The 17794-nt window shown below is 39.4% G+C and overlaps 1 protein-coding gene across 8 annotated transcripts in view; it reads left to right on the top strand.

Moving 5' to 3' along the window:
- Positions 1-17794, top strand: part of CALD1 (caldesmon 1) — a 201478-nt gene that overhangs the window by 89747 nt on the left and 93937 nt on the right. The gene's annotated exons all lie outside the window — the stretch shown is intronic.

The following is a 17794-nucleotide window of genomic DNA, read 5'->3' on the forward strand; positions in this document are numbered from 1 at the left end:
CGTATCTCAGCTGCATTCTCTTATGCAAGAACCTAGGTAAAGGAGTTGTTTAATCCCTTCTCCTTCATTCAGAGCTTTCCCCCAACATACTACCTGTGTAGGGATTAAAGGGCAGCCCCAAGAGCAGCTGAGGTATCCATAGGACAGTGGTTCTCAACCTTTTTAATGCCGCGACCCCCAACCGGTTGTAAGTTGAGGACTACTCAACCGGTCGTCAGTCGAGGACTACTCAACTGGTGCAGCACCGTTTGCAGAATGGGACTTTTGGCGGGCTCAGCAGGGCAGAGACAGCCTGGACAATTCCTATTGGCTTTTGAAAGCCAATAGAATTAGACTCTATTCAAGAGAGTCTATTCTATTGGCTTTCAAAAGCCAATAGAATAAAAGGGAGTAGCACAGCTAAGGAAAAGGGGGAAAAAATGGTGGACTGCGTTGTTTGGCGACCCCCGTGAAATGGTCATTCGACCCCAAATGGGGTCCCGACCCACAGGTTGAGAACCACTGCCATAGGAGAATTTTGCAAACAACTACTGTTGTTCCTTTGGAGAAATTGGTGAAGAAGAACTACTTGTCTAGAAATGAGGGTAGATCTGCATCTTCTGCTTGACCCATTGCTAACATGTGCCCCTTGCCACTTGCTAAGTGCAGGGATGGATGGTATTTTGCTCCACTTCCAGCCCACTGCAAATACACCCCACCAGTTTTTATTCAAAACGGTTGACCAAGCCACGCTAGTGGCTTCATTCCAGTACTTCATTCTGATCTGGTAGGCTCTGATTCACTGCAGTGCCTGACATTCCCTCTCCCCTCCTGTGACTAATCATTGCCCTGGATTACCAGGTTGTATATTCTGTACTGGTTGGCAGTTGCTTGATTAAAATAATCTTGTGGTTGACTCATTGAGTGTCTAAGTCAATGAGCTCTCCTCAACCATAGAAGCTCGTACTCTTTTCCATTCTTGCATTGTCTAATGGGCACACTTTCACTTTCTGGCCAGACTGAGCGAAGGACGTTTCCCTTGCTTTCCCACCTTCTATCCGTAGACCTGCAAAGCTTTCCTTGCCTTTTGTTTATTTTTTAAATGACACATCTTTAGGTTGCACGGTAAGAAAGTTGCTGTCTTGTTTCTAGGATACTGAACAGTTCTTCCTTGCTGCAAAGTTTTCAGAGATTTACAGAGGGATGTAGGAATGAAAGGACAACTTATTCCCTATTGCTTTGGTTATTCTAGCGTCGCAGCTATGGTGGTGCCATAAAGGGAAAAGAAAAACGAAAAAGAGTCTACATTAGTGACAAGGCACATATGGTGGGAAATGAGGTGAAGGCACTTATGTGTATGGCACATATGTACACATGAGGAGTAGTGGGGAGGGAATAGCCCCTAAAAGGAAAAGGCATAAACTAGTAGACTGGTCCACACAGGAATCAGCCAGCGAGGAGGGGAAGGACACAATCGGGGAGCAAGTACACAAGTCTTACAATGGACATAGTCCAGATAAAGTACCAGCCTAGCCTTGTGGCCAAGCCACTGCCATCTGGACTGGAATTATTGTAACTGTCTTAAGAAACAGATGAGAGCAGCACGTGAGACAAGTGGCATAGGTTCCAAAACTGAGATGGTGTGCAGATTTAGAAGCCACTGCTGGAAAGAGGTAAAGAATTGCTTTCCTCAAATTGTTGTAGAGTTCAAAAGATTTGCTGGCCAGGTATTTGTGTTATTTTGCCCACGTGATGCATGGATGAAGGGACAGCTTTGAGAAATTGGACATGACACCTCTGTTGCTTTTTACAGATTTGTTAATTGACTTCCTGATTTAATCAGTTTGCAAATCAAGGGTGCACATACAAATTCTTTATTGTTGTGCTGGAATTGTACTCAAAGGAAGCTTGGACAAGATGTTTTTGGAGTTTTCCCCTGTAAAATGCTCACGTACTGTAGCGTTAATGCTACAGTCATCCTCCATTTCTTTGCCTGTCAGACCAATAGGAACCACGTCCGATTGATGGGGTAATAAGAAATACTTGGAAAAGTCTAACCTTCTTTTGTTCCTTCTTTAGCTCATGAAGTGTTCAGAGGACCTTATAGCTCCAGCTAGAAGGAACAGCAGCAAAGCCAGTTAATACCAGGGACTGGCAATAAAACTCTGACTTAGAAGGGCATATTCACAGTCAATGTTCAGCAAAGGCTATCTGAACTACAGATCTGACTCCTCTTTGATTGAAGATAGTAGCATGGCAAGAACATCATTACCTAAAGGGCATGCAGGCATCTTCATATTTATTTATTTATTTATTTATTTATTTATTTATTTATTTATTTATTTATGAGACTCATATACCGCTTTAAGTGCAAGCACTCTCTAAGCGGTGTACACCAGTAAGCAATGTATATATATATTTACATTGCCCCCAACAATCTGGGTCCTCATTTTACCTACCCCGGAAGGATGGAAGGCTGAGTCAACCTTGAGCCGGTGAGATTTGAACCGCTGCCCTGCTGAACACAGTCAGCAAAGTGGCCTGCAGTACTGCACTCAAACTGCTGCACTACCTCGGCTCTTATGGGGCCTTCTCAAAGACTGTGGCTCGTGTTTATCATGTGCTTAAGCCAGATCTGCTTAGTTGGAAATCATACTAAGGCACAGTATTACCTGAAATGGAATATTGTGGAAAAACAGGAGAGCAACCAGGCTACTGAGGGAAGAGGCACTGCTGCTCTTTGCATTAATGGCCACAAAGAAGGCAAGGAGCACATCTTCTAAACGATAAAAACATGGCAAACTTCTTTCTCTCCCCAACTGCCTCTCTAAACTCTGAGAAGATTTGCAAATGTGCGAATGCAATTTCAGTTCATCTGCCTCTACTAGATCCAACTAGTGGTGGTCTCACAAATGGAATCTGAAACAGTATACAGTACTCCTTTGTACTGTTAAGAGAATATGTAGCCTTACCCTTCAGACTATGCTAGTAAAGTCTATCGGTCAGGTGCAAAAGACCAGGTCTACACATGAAGGTTCAATTAAATTGATTTATTGCCACGTGGACAAGAATATTTCCCTCTAATGTTAGCATCAGCATGGAGTTAGATAAGAGTCAACAGAATTCAAGGGGGGAGGGTTGAACTTAGTCCGCTTATGACTATGTAAGGATTCTAGGCTGATTTCTCTTTTATCTCCACCCCAAGGTTCTGCGACTCCTTCTCCTATGTAACCGAAGCTTAAATCTACTATTTAGGCTAAGATTCATTTCTGGAACTTATAAAACAATGAGCACATATCAATTATCACCTGTTCCTAATTCTTCTCCTGCGTCTCATCATCAGAGAGCAGAAATAGCTTACCTCCAAATTTTTGAGGGGCTGAAGACCTCCCAATAAAAAATGTAGTTTCTAGGCCAGCTAAAATCTTAACACAGTGGTTCTCAACCTTTTTAATGCCGCGACCTCCAACCGGTCGTAAGTCGAGGACTACTCAACTGGTGCAGCACCGTTTGCACAATGGGACTTTTGGCGGGCTTTCAAAAGCCAATAGAATAAAAAGGAGTAGCACAGCTAAGGAAAACGGGGAAAAAATGGCGGACTGCATTGTTTGGCGACCCCCGTGAAATGGTCGTTCGACCCCAAATGGGGTCCCGACCCACAGGTTGAGAACCACTGTCTTAACACCTTTCTACTTCAAAAATCTTACATGGATGAAACCACATCTCTTTAGTTATTTGGAAACTACAATTTAAGTTATGGGGCTAGCTGGATTCACACAGCCCACTAGCCTAAAATAGGATTGGATGGTTTGTGGTTCAGCTTGCTGTGGGTGACCCAGCAGTTCTCTTAGCATATTTTGTAAGCCAGTCTATCAGAGTAAATCATAACATGGCTTATTTGGTCATAATGTTATCTGAACACAGCAATTATGTCTTATCAGCCTGGCTTTAATAAGGTTAGCCGCCAGTCAACAGAAAAAGTCGTAAGACAGTTATTAACAAGATATAACTCTTGCTGTTTTCATGTTTCTTTTTGTCCTTTTCTTGGTGTTGTCTAGAATAATAAGAATGATCAAAGCTATGTCTGGTTATCCTTGTGTTGAATGTCCTCTTATTACATATCTCCAACACAGCTTCTTCTCAAGGGTAGGACACCACATCATGTCTTGTCTTAACTCCCTAAGAGGCATGAGAGAGATTGGTTTACATCTCAATGTTATTATTGTTATTTCGGTTTACATCCTGCCTTCCTGTCCATAAAGCACTCATGTAAACTGAACTAAATTTGCCTTCCACAGTGCACAAAACCAAACTTAGGTCTTTGAAATGCTCTGCATTTTTACTGGTTTGTTAATGGTGGTTTGCTAGTTAAAACAAATCATTATTAAAGGAAAGCCTGCATGAATAATATAGATCACGTGCCAACATACTTTTGTTCAAGAAAATTGTGCCAAAACAATATTTGTTTTTCAAACAAATTTCAAACAAAGATGCATACTGGAGACAAACCCTCAAGACACATGCAGGCATTTTGAGGCATTTTTTTTCCAAAAAACAACAACAGGTCAGCAAACCAGTAAAGGAATAAGAGAAAATAAATTTGCAAATACAAAAATGAACAAGTGAAATTGATAGAATGAGAGGAATTGAAATTGACAGATCTATCCATCTCTACTGCCTTCTGCTTAAATCAGATACCTTCCAATTTGATAGGATTGCAACTTGCAGGATTTGAGCATATTGGCTGGAGTTTGGGAAGTTGCAGTCCCATTATTTTTGGAGAAGACACAATTTCCCCACAACTGAGGGAAGCCTCTAGACTAGAGACATTATTAGAAAAATGGGAAGGAGAATGTTCATCAGATGAAAAGCAGCCCTCCTCTTAGAAGCAATAGTTTTGGCCTCTAAATCAGTGGTTCTCAACCTTTTTAATGCCGCGACCCCCAACCGGTCGTAAGTCGAGGACTACTCAACCGGTGCAGCACCATTTGCAGAATGGGACTTTTGGCGGGCTCAGCAGGGCAGAGACAGCCTGGACAATTCCTATTGGCTTTTGAAAGCCAATAGAATTAGACTCTATTCAAGAGAGTCTATTCTATTGGCTTTCAAAAGCCAATAGAATAAAAGGGAGTAGCACAGCTAAGGAAAAGGGAAAAAAATGGCGGACTGCATTGTTTGGCGACCCCCGTGAAATGGTCGTTCGACCCCAAATGGGGTCCCGACCCACAGGTTGAGAACCACTACTCTAAATGAATCTAATTTAGCTAGCCATCTCTTCCTCCAGTTCTGTTCCTCTTCTGTAAAACAATGAAATAATTCAGCATTTGGTAAGTATTCCTTTTGCATTTTCTCAATTCCAGAACAACTGAAAGAAATTTGGTTAGTGTTCCAAAAATATTGATGAAAAAGGTAAGATGAGATTATAGCCCAAATTGGCATACCTGGGAATATGTTTGTATTACTGTAGCTATTAACGGATTAACAAATGATTAGTGCACTATTGTAGGCGAAGGCAGTGGCAGAGCCTGGGGGCAGAATCAATAGAGTAATTAACTAAGAGTTGTTACATTCTCACAAGCTGTCCAAGCCCTTAAATTCTGTTAACTCTTATCTGGCACCAGTTTAGTGCTGATGGTTAGTTGACTAGATTTTTGTGTATATACATGAATAATAAATCAGCTTGACTATAATTTAAGGTATGGTCCTGATTCTTCACATCTGACAACTATTGTAACTAATTAAACAATTGATATTTTAAAAATAGTTCCAAAATCCATCGTACAAATAGAGGAGAATATTTGTAATTTAGGATTGAAATGAGAGGTCCTTGGTGCTTTTGAGATGTTTTATTACTCAAATTAGGTAACATCATCAGATGATGATATTTAGTTTGGGTAATGAAATATCTGCGAGAAAACAACCAAGTTCAGAGAGCATCAAAGACCCCTCAAAATCCATTGTTTTAGCAACGTATTAGCAGAACTTTTGGATTACTCAGCAAGAGTACAAAATTCCTTTTCCTTAATTCCTGAATTACTTGAGAAATTTAACGTTTTTGGACTAATACCATGTAGGTTTGGATATATATATATTCCAGAAAGCTTGGTTAGCTTTCATGCCATGCATGACATTCTCCACTGCATTATTAAGAAAATGATAGAATTATATATAAAAAAATTTACGGTAGGAGAAACTTTATAAATCATGAGGATAATTCTGAACTAAAATATTACCTTGTAGAGAAATGCTAGAACTATGTACTTCATACCGAGTTTGGCCATCAGTCAGTACAGTTCAACATGATTTATATCAACTTTCTCTCTGCTAAACCTCTGGTTGGTTGAACTACTTTTCTTGTAATCTGAGTTTAGTGACCATTTGAAGTTACAACGGACTGAAAAAAGTGACTTTTGATTGGTCTGCTATGAGAAGACCTACCAAGTCCCTAAGAGGCAACCATGTATTCTAAAACAACATTCTTATATTTACACTGTCTGATGAATTTTAAAATTCTCGTGCCATTATTTCCACATGGAAAGCAAGGATGCCTAGAGAACTTTAGTTTTGTTGCAGGAAAATAAGTAGAATATTTGGGCACTTGAAACACTGAAACGCGATAATGCTTTCCATGTGGCAGCAAATAACTTAACCTCCATACTAATACAACTGGCAAAAACTTTTGTAAGTCATCGTGATATTTTAGCATTCTGATAAAAAAAAACTTGTAAGATTTTAATAATGGCATGAGAATTTGAAAGTTCATCATGATTGTTAAGTGATTCCAGATTGCTCATTGACTCTGCTTGTCAGAAGGTAGCAAAAGCTGATCACATGACACTGTAACTGGTGATGTGCAACCACCCATTGCCAAGTGTCTCAAGAGTATAGAGAAGAGCAACAAAGATGATTAAGGGACTGGATGCTAAAACATATAAGGAACGGCTGCTGGGTATGTCTAATTTAATGAAGAGAAGGACGAGGGGGGACAGGATAGCAGTGTTCCAATATCTCAGGGGCTGCCACAAAGAAGAGGGAGTCAAGCTATTCTCCAAAGCGCCTGAAGGCAGGACAAGAAGCAACGGGTGGAAATTAACCAAAGAGAGAAGCAACCTAGAACTAAGGAGAAACTTCCTGACAGTTAGAACAATTAACCGGTGGAACAACCTGCCTTCAGAAGCTGTGAATGCTCCAACACTGGAAGTTTTTAAGAAGAGACTGGACAGCCATTTGTCTGAAATGGTATAGGGTTTCCTGCCTGAGCAGGGGGTTGGACTAGATGACCTCCAAGGTCTCTTCCAACTTTATTATTATTATTATTATTATTATTATTATTATTATTATTATTATTATTATTATTATTATTATTATTTTGATCATGTGACCATGGGGATGCTGCCACTTTTTTCAGTGCCGTTGTAAACTTCAAATGGTTATGAAGCAAATGGTTGTACAAGGCTTAATTGTGCAAGATCTTTTTCTGATCTAATTGGAAATGGTGGAGATCTGGTTCTTCTTATGTAAAATATGGGTTCTCCCACTGAGTTTCACCCCTTCCCCGGAGAGAAAGTAACCAAGACTAGAATGCCTTTTCAAGAGCCCCCTCAGGACAAATGTAAATCACCCAACTGCTCAACTAAAAGATTTATTTTTCATGCTCCAGCAGAAGCCTCCCAATGCTGCTGTTATGGCTGAAAGGCTTTTTCATTAAATAACTTTTTTCTTGTTTCTGACCTTCTTTCTCATCTGCTGATTTACAGTGGCGATGTAAAGAGCCCCTTAAATGAATGTAAGCCTATAACTATTTAAGAAAATATTTACAGTGACTTAAAAAACTGTGCATCAAAGTTATTTCCCTCTAGGCTAAAAGTCCAAGAATCCGTCTGGAGAGACTGCATTTGTGTCCTCTGGGTATGATGGTTTTCCACGATTTTTCTGCAAACCCCAGAAAATACTGGGATTTCTCATATAGTTCCCTTGATTCCATTCTCAAGTTGTCAGACTGTTGAGGTTGAACATTTCCCAAACAAATAAATTTTAAAAAAGGAAGATTGGAGACAGTTGCTGTTTACACCAGCCTTCCCAAATTCCTCTAAATATGTACGTCCATTCCCAGAATTGTTAACAAGGACCATGCTAGCTAGGCCATTTTGGGAAATGAAATCTATACATTTGGCAGGCATCCAGATTTGGGAATTTTGGCTAATAGATGAAGTTTTATTTTTAGAAACACATCCTCAAGTATCCATTAGGTAACATGATATGTAAATGTGCTATGGAAATTACTTGTGTAAAGTTTTCTTCATATCTATTGTCTGCATGGAGTGAAGGTCTGGGGCTGTTTGAATTAATCCAACTAGGAGTTATATATTCTCCATTTATACTGTACTTTTTTAATGTATAAAGAGAAGGAATGTAGCTGTGAATTTCACACAGTTTTCTTTGTGCTGGGGGTTGGTGGTCTGTAACTTTTTCACCTCATCATAAATATGACCATTGGTAGACATCTCTGAATTGCCCAGGTCTGTGGAGAACAGTGGCACTTTTATGCTACCCTTACTTCCAAGTTAGGAAAGACTGTATATTTCTTTGATCTGATAAACAAATGTTCTGTTTTCTGTCTCAGCAACTAATAACCTGTTGACAGAGGCTCAAAAGTTTTATCCAAATGTGAAGTCTTATTTATTTAGAAGATAGTTCTGCTGAGTTCAGCAGGTTCTTTCAGTTAACTGATTAGGTCTGTAGTTTAATGTCTGTATCTCAGTAATGCAATTCATTTTGTTAAACTACGAATATTTTGGCCGGAGTGCTGCAGTGCATCTGGGACATTTGGCCAATGGTATGATTTAGGGAGTGACTTACGATGGAGTTTGAAAAAGAGGTTACTTGTATTTTGCATTGTTAAGGATTTGAAAGCTTCTGATGGTGATTATGAATGAGTTTAAGGACAATGCAGCTTCCTGGTGTCTTAATAACGAAGGGCAAGGCCATGGAGGAAGATTGAGATGGAACGGACATTCAGTTCAAACCCAAAACTAAATTGCTGATAACTTACTTTAAAAATACAGGTAGTCCTTGACTTACAATCACAATTGAGCAAGACACTTGTTAAGTGAGTTTTGCCCCATTTTACAGTGTCTCGTGCCACAGTTTTTAAGTGAATCACTGCAATTGTTAAGTTAGTAACAAGCTTTTTAAGTGAATCTGGCTTCCCCTTTGATTGCAGGAGATGATCAGGCTGAGCCCGAGGGAGGGGCCAAATGTGTCATCAGTCTGGAGTCCCTTCACAAGAGATCTTGCCAGGCATCTGAATTTTGATCACATGACCACGGGACGCTGCAATGGTCATAAATGTGAAAAACAGTCATAAGTCACTTTTTCCAGTGCCCTTGTATCCTCAAATGGTCACTGATCCAATGGTTGTAAGTTGAGAACTACCTATAATAGGTTTCTGTGACAGGCAGTCCTCGAGTTATGACCATAATTGAGCCCAACATTTTTGTTGCTAAGTGAGACAGTTGTCATGAATTTTGCCCCATTTTATCACCTTTCTTGACACCGTTGTTAAGTGAATCATTGCAGTTATTGAATTGGTAACACGATTGTTAAGTGAATCTGGTTTCTCCACTGATTTTGCTTGTCGGAAGATTGCAAAAGGTAATCGCCCCCGGGACACTGCAACTGTCATAAATATGAGTCAGTTGCCCGGCGTCTAAATTTTGATTATGTGACCATGAGAGGTGCTGCAACAGTTGTAAGTGTGAAAAACGGTCATAAGACACTTTTTTCGATGCTGTTGTAACTTTGAACGGTCACTGAATGAACTGTGGTAAGTTGAGGACCACCTGTACTTCATTTCAGTTTCACTCCATTCATAGTTTCATTCTTTTCATTTTCTATTCTTTGGCCTTGTACTCTATTCCTCCAGAACCTTATGAACATTTATAAAATTAAATAGACTTTGTAAAATTAATTCCAGCATTGAATCGTCTCAGATTTCAATTTGTCTGTAGCTGTTTTACACATGAATATGAGGGAAAATGCAGTGCTTATCTATTTAACCCTATCTTTCTTCTCCCAAACTGCTAGTTGTTGAGGGGACCTGGGTTCAATTATTCATTGATGTCATAACTATGAAGAATGCTGGGACCACAAAAAAACTGTACCATACCTCCAGTTTACTTATGTTACTTACATTTCCTGAAAGATTTTATGGGAATTAACCCCTGGGCAGTATAGTATGGTAGAAAAAAGAATGGGAATAAGGGAGGAAGATGTGGGTTTTGGAGAGATATGAGATGTTTTTTTTTTTAATAAAAAAGTACATTAAGAATATTGGGACCTAAGGCAGATGGAGACCATGAGATAAAGGGAAAACAGCCTTGTCTTTCCTTCTCTCCCTGATCCTGGATGGAAACGTCATCTCATACATTGTTAAAGGAAAATAAGGCCAGTTTACAATGGAAACATTTGCTCCTGTGTTGTTTCTATTGCAAGTTTTAAAAAATTCTTTTGGAATTGTTTTTAAGAAGAAAAAGTTAAATGTTTTCTGCCTGAGTATTATGATCTTGATTCATGCAAGATTCCTCAGTTTTGGCTTTGATTACAGCAACTGTAATGTTGAAAATGTTAAGTGTTGTAAGCGTAGTGTAAATACAAGGTTTGGCATATTATTATCACACTACACAATAGTGGAAGATGGAGTCCAGTTATTAAAGGCCAAACATCTGGCTAATCATGGGACTTGGAAGAACAAAAGTGATTGTGAAGAAGGATGTCTTTGAACACGCTGCCCAGTCAAGAAAACGTAACCAGAAAATGTAAAATGAGGCATGCTGGGCTAAAAAGATTAATTTCACTTGTACATTGAGCTGTTTGTAACTCACCAGAGAAATATTGGCATTATAGCAGATGACTCAAGAAGGTGTTGTGTGGGTGGCATGAAAATTGTCATGAAAAAGCCATGAAAACTTACAGTATTTTAGGTCATGAAATATCTGCAAGAAAGCAATCAAGCTCAGAAAGCACCAAGGACTCCACAGCCATTAAAAAAAGGCTTTCCATGCTAGTGATCATTAAGAAAGAGCCTGAAGATAAAACTGCCAACATTGTAATGCCATGGTATAAATCCCTTGTATCTTTAAATCTGGACTACGGGGGTAGAAATATGGTTGCTACATTTCAAAAAGGATATACTACAGCTGTAATGTGCTTGAGAGAAACACTGTGTTTTGTGAGGAGAAAAAAAAAGGCTTTCAGAAAACAAATTGGAATGCATGTTGTGTTCTTTGTGAGAGAGGCCATTGACATGCTGATAGGACATAAAACCCATTCAGAAGTAGTAATTTCTCAGCAAGGAGGCAAGCCTTTTTGGTGATGCCCTCACAAAGTGAGGGGAGTGGCAGGTATCTAAATTTGTTTCCAAATTTTAAGAATTGAGCAGAGTCATTATGGGAGCAGACAAGCCTTCTGCTACCCTGGTGGCAGGCCACTTTAGGCTTTCAAATACCCATTTACTCCCACTTACTTAGGAGTAAGCTCCACCAGTCTAGAGCAACGATTGAGGTGCTGACCTAGAAAGTGAGAGACTGTCAATTCTTAGGCATGAAAGCCCACAGAGTGACTTTGGGCTAGCCCCTCCCTTGCAGCCCAATTTACCTCATAGGGTCATTGTTGTGGGTAAGTGGATATAAATGCTACATATGTTAAATGTTAGAAATGTTTCATTTTGTTTCTTTTGTTTTGCTTTTAAGGACTTTTTAGACAAGGCTGTCTGTGTGGTTCCATGTTTTACCTGTGTTTACAGATTTTGCATACCTCCCAGAGTCCATTGGTGTTGGGGAGCTATTACAAATTGGAAGGAAGGAAGGAATAGAAAGAGGAGGGGAAGGGGAAGGGGAGGAAAGAAAGAAAGAAAGAAAGAAAGAAAGAAAGAAAGAAAGAAAGAAAGAGGGAGGAGAAGGTAAATAAATTAACGAATTAAAGAAGGAAGGAAGGAAAGAAAGAAAGAAAAAGAAGGAAGGAAGGAAGGAAGGAAGGAAGGAAGGAAGGAAGGAAGGAAGGAAGGAAGGAAGGAGTTACTAGGCAGCTGATTGGAATTGTGGAATTTTAAGAGAATCAAGACTAATGTTATCTTTCATATGTAGCATTTGAAAAGAAGGTTCTGAGAAAAAGTTATTAAGCTACTTAATACGTTGAACACATACAGAGGACTTATTTTTCTCAAAGAAGACACCTGACCATCTGGTGTAAGGCCACAAGCCTTACATAAATATTAAATACACAAAGAGAAATCTAATGAACTTCATTAAGATAATGATACTGAGTTTAAATCATTTGATTTCTTTGTTTTCAATGTAATTAGAATTTTAAAAAAGAAAATAAAAATTAATGCAAACTATTTGAAAAGAAAGAAAAGAAACAAAGGAACAAAGCAAAAAGAAAGCAAAAAGTTCAAGAAAAGAAAAAATGTTAAAGAAAAACAGATGAGAAAGAAAAAGAGATATAAAGCAGTGGCTTCCGATATTCTATATAGCAATTATAAGTACAATTATATTTTAACCTCTTTAAAGTTACATAACAATACTCTTCTTTCTGTCATTTATCCTTTCTAATCATCAAACCATAAATGACATGTTCAATTTTTTGAAGTTTATGCAAAAAGTCCATAAGAGGTTTCCATAGTTTAATTCATTCAATTTCAATTCATTTAACAATTAATTGAATTTCTTTAAATCAAATACTTCTTTTTATTCTGGCCCTTCTTTTTTATAGTGTTCGCAATGACTTGTTGGAGTGTATAGAAACTCAAAGGTTGAGCTTGGTCCTCACTGCAAGAAATGGATTCACATTGGTTGTATATGCATAAAATCAGAAAGAGGGTTTTAAAAGGAAGCAAACACAGAATGTCTTTGCTTCCTTGCTGGAGGTCTAGAATTAGTGTCCTAAGCCTTACCTTTCATTTGCTGTGATCGTGGTCTTATAAAATATCCCTGCTGACTTGACATAAAGTTAGTGGATATTGCAAATGCAGTATCATACCACATGATGAGCAAACAAGGCATGCCAACAGACTGATAGCTGAAATAAATTATTTTAATTTTCTTTTGGTTTTTCTTCATTTTGCTCTGGCAACTGCCAAGATGATAAGACGGGTTGATCCAATAAAATTCTATTTGGGTGGTAATTTTGCTCAGGTCCATATCTGTCGAAGCCACAGCATTAAGTATCTGTTTCCCCTTTCCCACGAGACTTTTGGACTTCGTTTTTTTTAGTTATGAGATGAGTTATGGGTAAAGAGTTGGATTTAGAGAGGGTGATAAGCTGTTAACATTGTTTTTACTTGCTGGGTTTAAGGAAAAATTACTCTTTTATCCTTTCCTTTCTCCTTCTGTCCCCTCCCTCTCTTTCTCTTTCCTTCCCTTTTTCTTTTCTCCTTCCCTTCCCTTCCTTCTCCCCCACTCCCCTCCCTTCCCTTCTCTTCCCCTCCCCTCCCCTCCCCCTCCTCTCTTTTCCTTTCCTTTTGCATTTTTGGTAGTTTGCGTTAGCTTTAATTCTTCCTATTGGTAACCCTTAATAATGTGATTTGAATTCTTTTCAAAAGCTTTCCCCCTTTCCCTGCAGTTATCTATGCTAGCAAATTAATGGGCAAGATTACACCCTTTGTCTTGGAATAGTTGATTTGCAGCTCATGTGACACGGCCATGTTTTCTGGTCTCTGTTAGTGAGAACATTCCAAAGATTCCCCTTGTGAGCTGTCACTTCAATGTCTTAATAAGGCCAGCTGTGTGCAGCTGTAAAATGGATGACGGTTGCCTTTTCTAAATATTGGGTGCCTGGAGATTCCATTTATGGTGAGGCTTGCAAACTTGGTATTCCACCCGAAGGTCAGCCTCTCAGATAACAGCATTGCTCACCGTAGCCCAGAGTTTCTTCAGCCAAGAAACTTCAGATTGCAGGGATCACTTTTCCCTAGAGAAACTGGGCAGAACATGGATTGGAATTAGGGAGGAGAAATAGGCCACCTAAAGGAATCAAGCCGATGAAGTGTCCTTTTGATCAGATGCTAGTTTATGCTGCTAGGATGTGGATGTGAGGCTGATGGCAGCAGGACTTGAATGACTCATGTAAATTTGGATTTTTGTCTTTTGGCTAATGCATAGATTTGGCTCTTTCTTGCAGTACTGTTATTAGCTCACAAAGTGGAATAAAATGGGCTATAGTGTGCCTAGTTGAAAGAGTGGTGTGGTAGACTAATGCTGAAGACTCTTGCCTCCCACTTGGAAGGTTGAGAATTCAATCCTAGATAGAGGCAGAAATTTTACTTCTAGGGTACAAAGAAAAAAAATATCTGCTGTGAACTTTGCATAGCATCGGGGGGGGGGGGGGGGCATCCGGCCAGTAAACGATCAGCTCTATCCAGTTGCCCTGACTCTACTCCGAATTAAGAGATTACAGGATTGTAAAAAGAGAGTATTTGAAAATAATCTCAAATGTGGTTAGACCTGAATATTTTAATACATATTTGTTTATGAATTTACAATGAGCTTTTACTTATTTTTTTAAATAAAAATTACAAGTTAAAATAGCAAGAAGGCAAAACAAACAAATGACTATCAAAATGACAAGGATACAAGATGACATTTCCTTCCTTTCGGTACCAAGTTTTCTAGTTTATTGCGCTGCCCTGATATATGAACGTTGCTGAACTCTGCAATTCTTTCAGTACTATATCATATTTAGCTGAAATGGAAATGGAAGGAAGTTTGCAAAACTATCAGGAATATAGTGCATAGACCTGCATTATTGAAGAATAAATCCCAAAGTAATAATAATAATAATAATGATGATGATGATGATGATGATGATGATGATGGAAGGGACCTTGGAGGTCATCTAGTCCAACCCCCTGCTCAGGCAGGAAACCCTATACCGTTTCAGATAAACGGCTGTCCAGTCTCTTCTTAAAAACCTCCAGAGTTGGAGCATTCTGGAAGTTTTTAAGAAGAGACTGGACAGCCATTTATCTGAAATGGTATAGGGTTTCCTGCCTGAGCAGGTGGTTGGACTAGATGGTTGATTGCATACAAACTCTTGAGAACTTGAAAGCTGTTCTTTAGATCCTAGTATAATGTTTAAAAAATATCCCACAATTTGGTAAATTTGATCTAGTAAAGGTTTTGCTGGTGCTACTGCTGGAAAACCAATAGCACTCTTCATGAGAGTATTGGATATTTATATTATTGCTTGGAATGTATAAGCATAGTGGATTACAAGTAGTCCTCAACTTACAACATACAAATTCTGTCTCTTTCAGGTACCTCTACATATGTTATACATTTTCTTCAACCTATCTGAATTTTGAGGGATTCTCATAGATTTTAGTGCAGGTTAATCAACAACAAAAGCAAATTTAACACCTGATATGTGGCAGAGGCAATATCATCTCCTTCCAGTTGTATTCATTCAATTTATTTACTTAAGATGTGTAGCCAATGCATTTCCTTACCTCATTCATCCTCAGCCTGTAGACTAAGTCACCATTCTTCTCACTGTTAGTGATTGGGAATTGAGACCCACAAGGTAGTGTATCACAGAAGGCCACCCAGTGAGTTTGTAGCTGGACTGAGATTTGAATTTTCACCTCACAGGTAGAAGTCCAAAATGGATGAAAAAGATTTGAGTTTTTCATTGCTCCAACATGACTGTGCTTGTTAGACCAATGAAATCACTCTTCATTTAGACAGTGATCGGGCAAAAGTACAAGTACATTTTTTCTAAATATCTGCAGGTTGCGTTAATCGGTTGAACACTTCAGGATCAGCTTTCTTCAAACATTGAGTTAATTTGCTTAAAGAGTCCATTAAGCTTTGATGAGACAGGAATTTGAATTTTCAGTTTCAACCCATATAAATCATCTGGGTCCTGAGTTGACTGGATTTAAAGGGAGTTTCAGTCCAGGTGCAAAACATGAAATACTTGATTTTGATTAAAACTTCACATTTGTTTGGAGTGAGTCTCTTTGGACATAGAGTTGTTCCAAATGAAAGAGTGTAGGCATAGGCAGTGAATTTTCATGACTTCTGGCACACCAAGTAAAGTACTCGGAATTGTTCCTAATGTCCATCCTAAAGGATAGGTTTGACCAGAAATGTATAGAAGTTTCTGGCATTATCCCCAGTCTCCCCATTTAATTGACAGCAGGAACTGGTAATATTAAACTGTTTGCAAATCAGTTGCGGTTAGCTCCACTAGATAGACCTGATCAGAAAATCATTTTCATAGGAGCACTAGAAATATACTTTACCGAGGTAGACTATAATAATAGAAGTCTGATTGTCTTTTGTTGTTGTTAATTGCGAAGTCGTGTCCGACCCATCGCGACCCCATGGACAGCGTTCTTCCAGGTCTTCCTGTCCTCTACCATCTTCTGGAGTCCATTTAAGTTCACACCTACTGCTTCAGTGACTCCATCCAGCCATCTCATTCTCTGTCGTCCTCTTCTTCTATTGCCCTCAATTTTTCCCAGCATTAGGCCCTTCTCCAGTGAGTCCTTCCTTCTCATTAGGTGGCCAAAGTATTTGAGTTTCAACTTCAGGATCTGGCCTTCTAAAGAGCAGTCAGGGTTGATCTCTTCTAGGACTGACCGGTTTGAACGCCTTGCAGTCCAAGGGACTCGCAGGAGTCTTCTCCAGCACCACAGTTCAAAGGCCTCAATTTTTTTGCGCTCAGCCTTTCTTATGGTCCAACTTTCACAGCCATACATTGCAACGGGGAAAACCATGGCCTGGACTATACGCACTTTTGTTGGCAGGGTGATGTCTCTGCTTTTTAGTATGCTGTCTAGATTTGCCATAGCTTTCCTCCCCAGGAGCAAGCGTCTTTTAATTTCTTGGCTGCAGTCCCCATCTGAGGTGATTGTCTTTACCTTCCTCCTAATTATACCTCAATGAATTAGGATCTAAAAAAATGTACAGCCTTTGCTGAGATAATGGTTCTTGCATCCTCACCTTACAACCATTCATTTACTGACTGTTTGAAGTTACAGCGGCATTGAAAAAAGCGACTTATGTCTGTTTTTCACACTTATGGCTGACGGTTGCAGCATCCCTGTGGTCATATGATGAAAATTGGTAAAATGAGGACCCAGATTGTTGGGGGCAATGTAAACATATATATATACATTGCTTACTGGTGTACTGCAGCTGCCAAAAAGGCCAACACAGTGCTAGGCTGCATTAACAGAGGGATAGAATCAAGATCACGTGAAGTATTAATACCACTCTTCAATGCCTTGGTAAGGCCACAATTGGAATACTGCATCCAGTTTTGGTCACCACGATGTAAAAAAGATGTTGAGACTCTAGAAAGAGTACAGAGAAGAGCAACAAAGATGATTAGGGGACTGGAGGCTAAAACATATAAGGAACGGCTGCTGGAATTGGGTATGTCTAGTTTAACGAAGAGAAGGACAAGGGGGGACATGATAGCAGTGTTCCAATATCTCAGGGGCCACCATAAAGAAGAGGGAATTAAGCTATTTTCCAAAGCACCTGAGGGCACAGGACAAGAAGCAACGGGTGGAAACTAATCAAGGAGAGAAGCAACCTAGAACTAAGGAGAAACTTCCTGACAGTGAGAACAATTAATCAATGGAACAACCTGCCTCTAGAAGCAGTGAATGCTCCAACACTGGAAGTTTTTAAGAAGAGACTGGACAGCCACTTGTCCGAAATGGTGTAGGGTTTCCTGCCCGAGCAGGGGGTTGGACTAGATGACCTCCAAGGTCCCTTCCAACTTTACTACTATTACTATTACT

Source organism: Crotalus tigris, unplaced genomic scaffold (genome assembly GCF_016545835.1).
Source record: "Crotalus tigris isolate CLP2741 ecotype Arizona unplaced genomic scaffold, ASM1654583v1 scf7180000017541.2806704, whole genome shotgun sequence".
Lineage (NCBI taxonomy): Eukaryota > Metazoa > Chordata > Lepidosauria > Squamata > Viperidae > Crotalus > Crotalus tigris.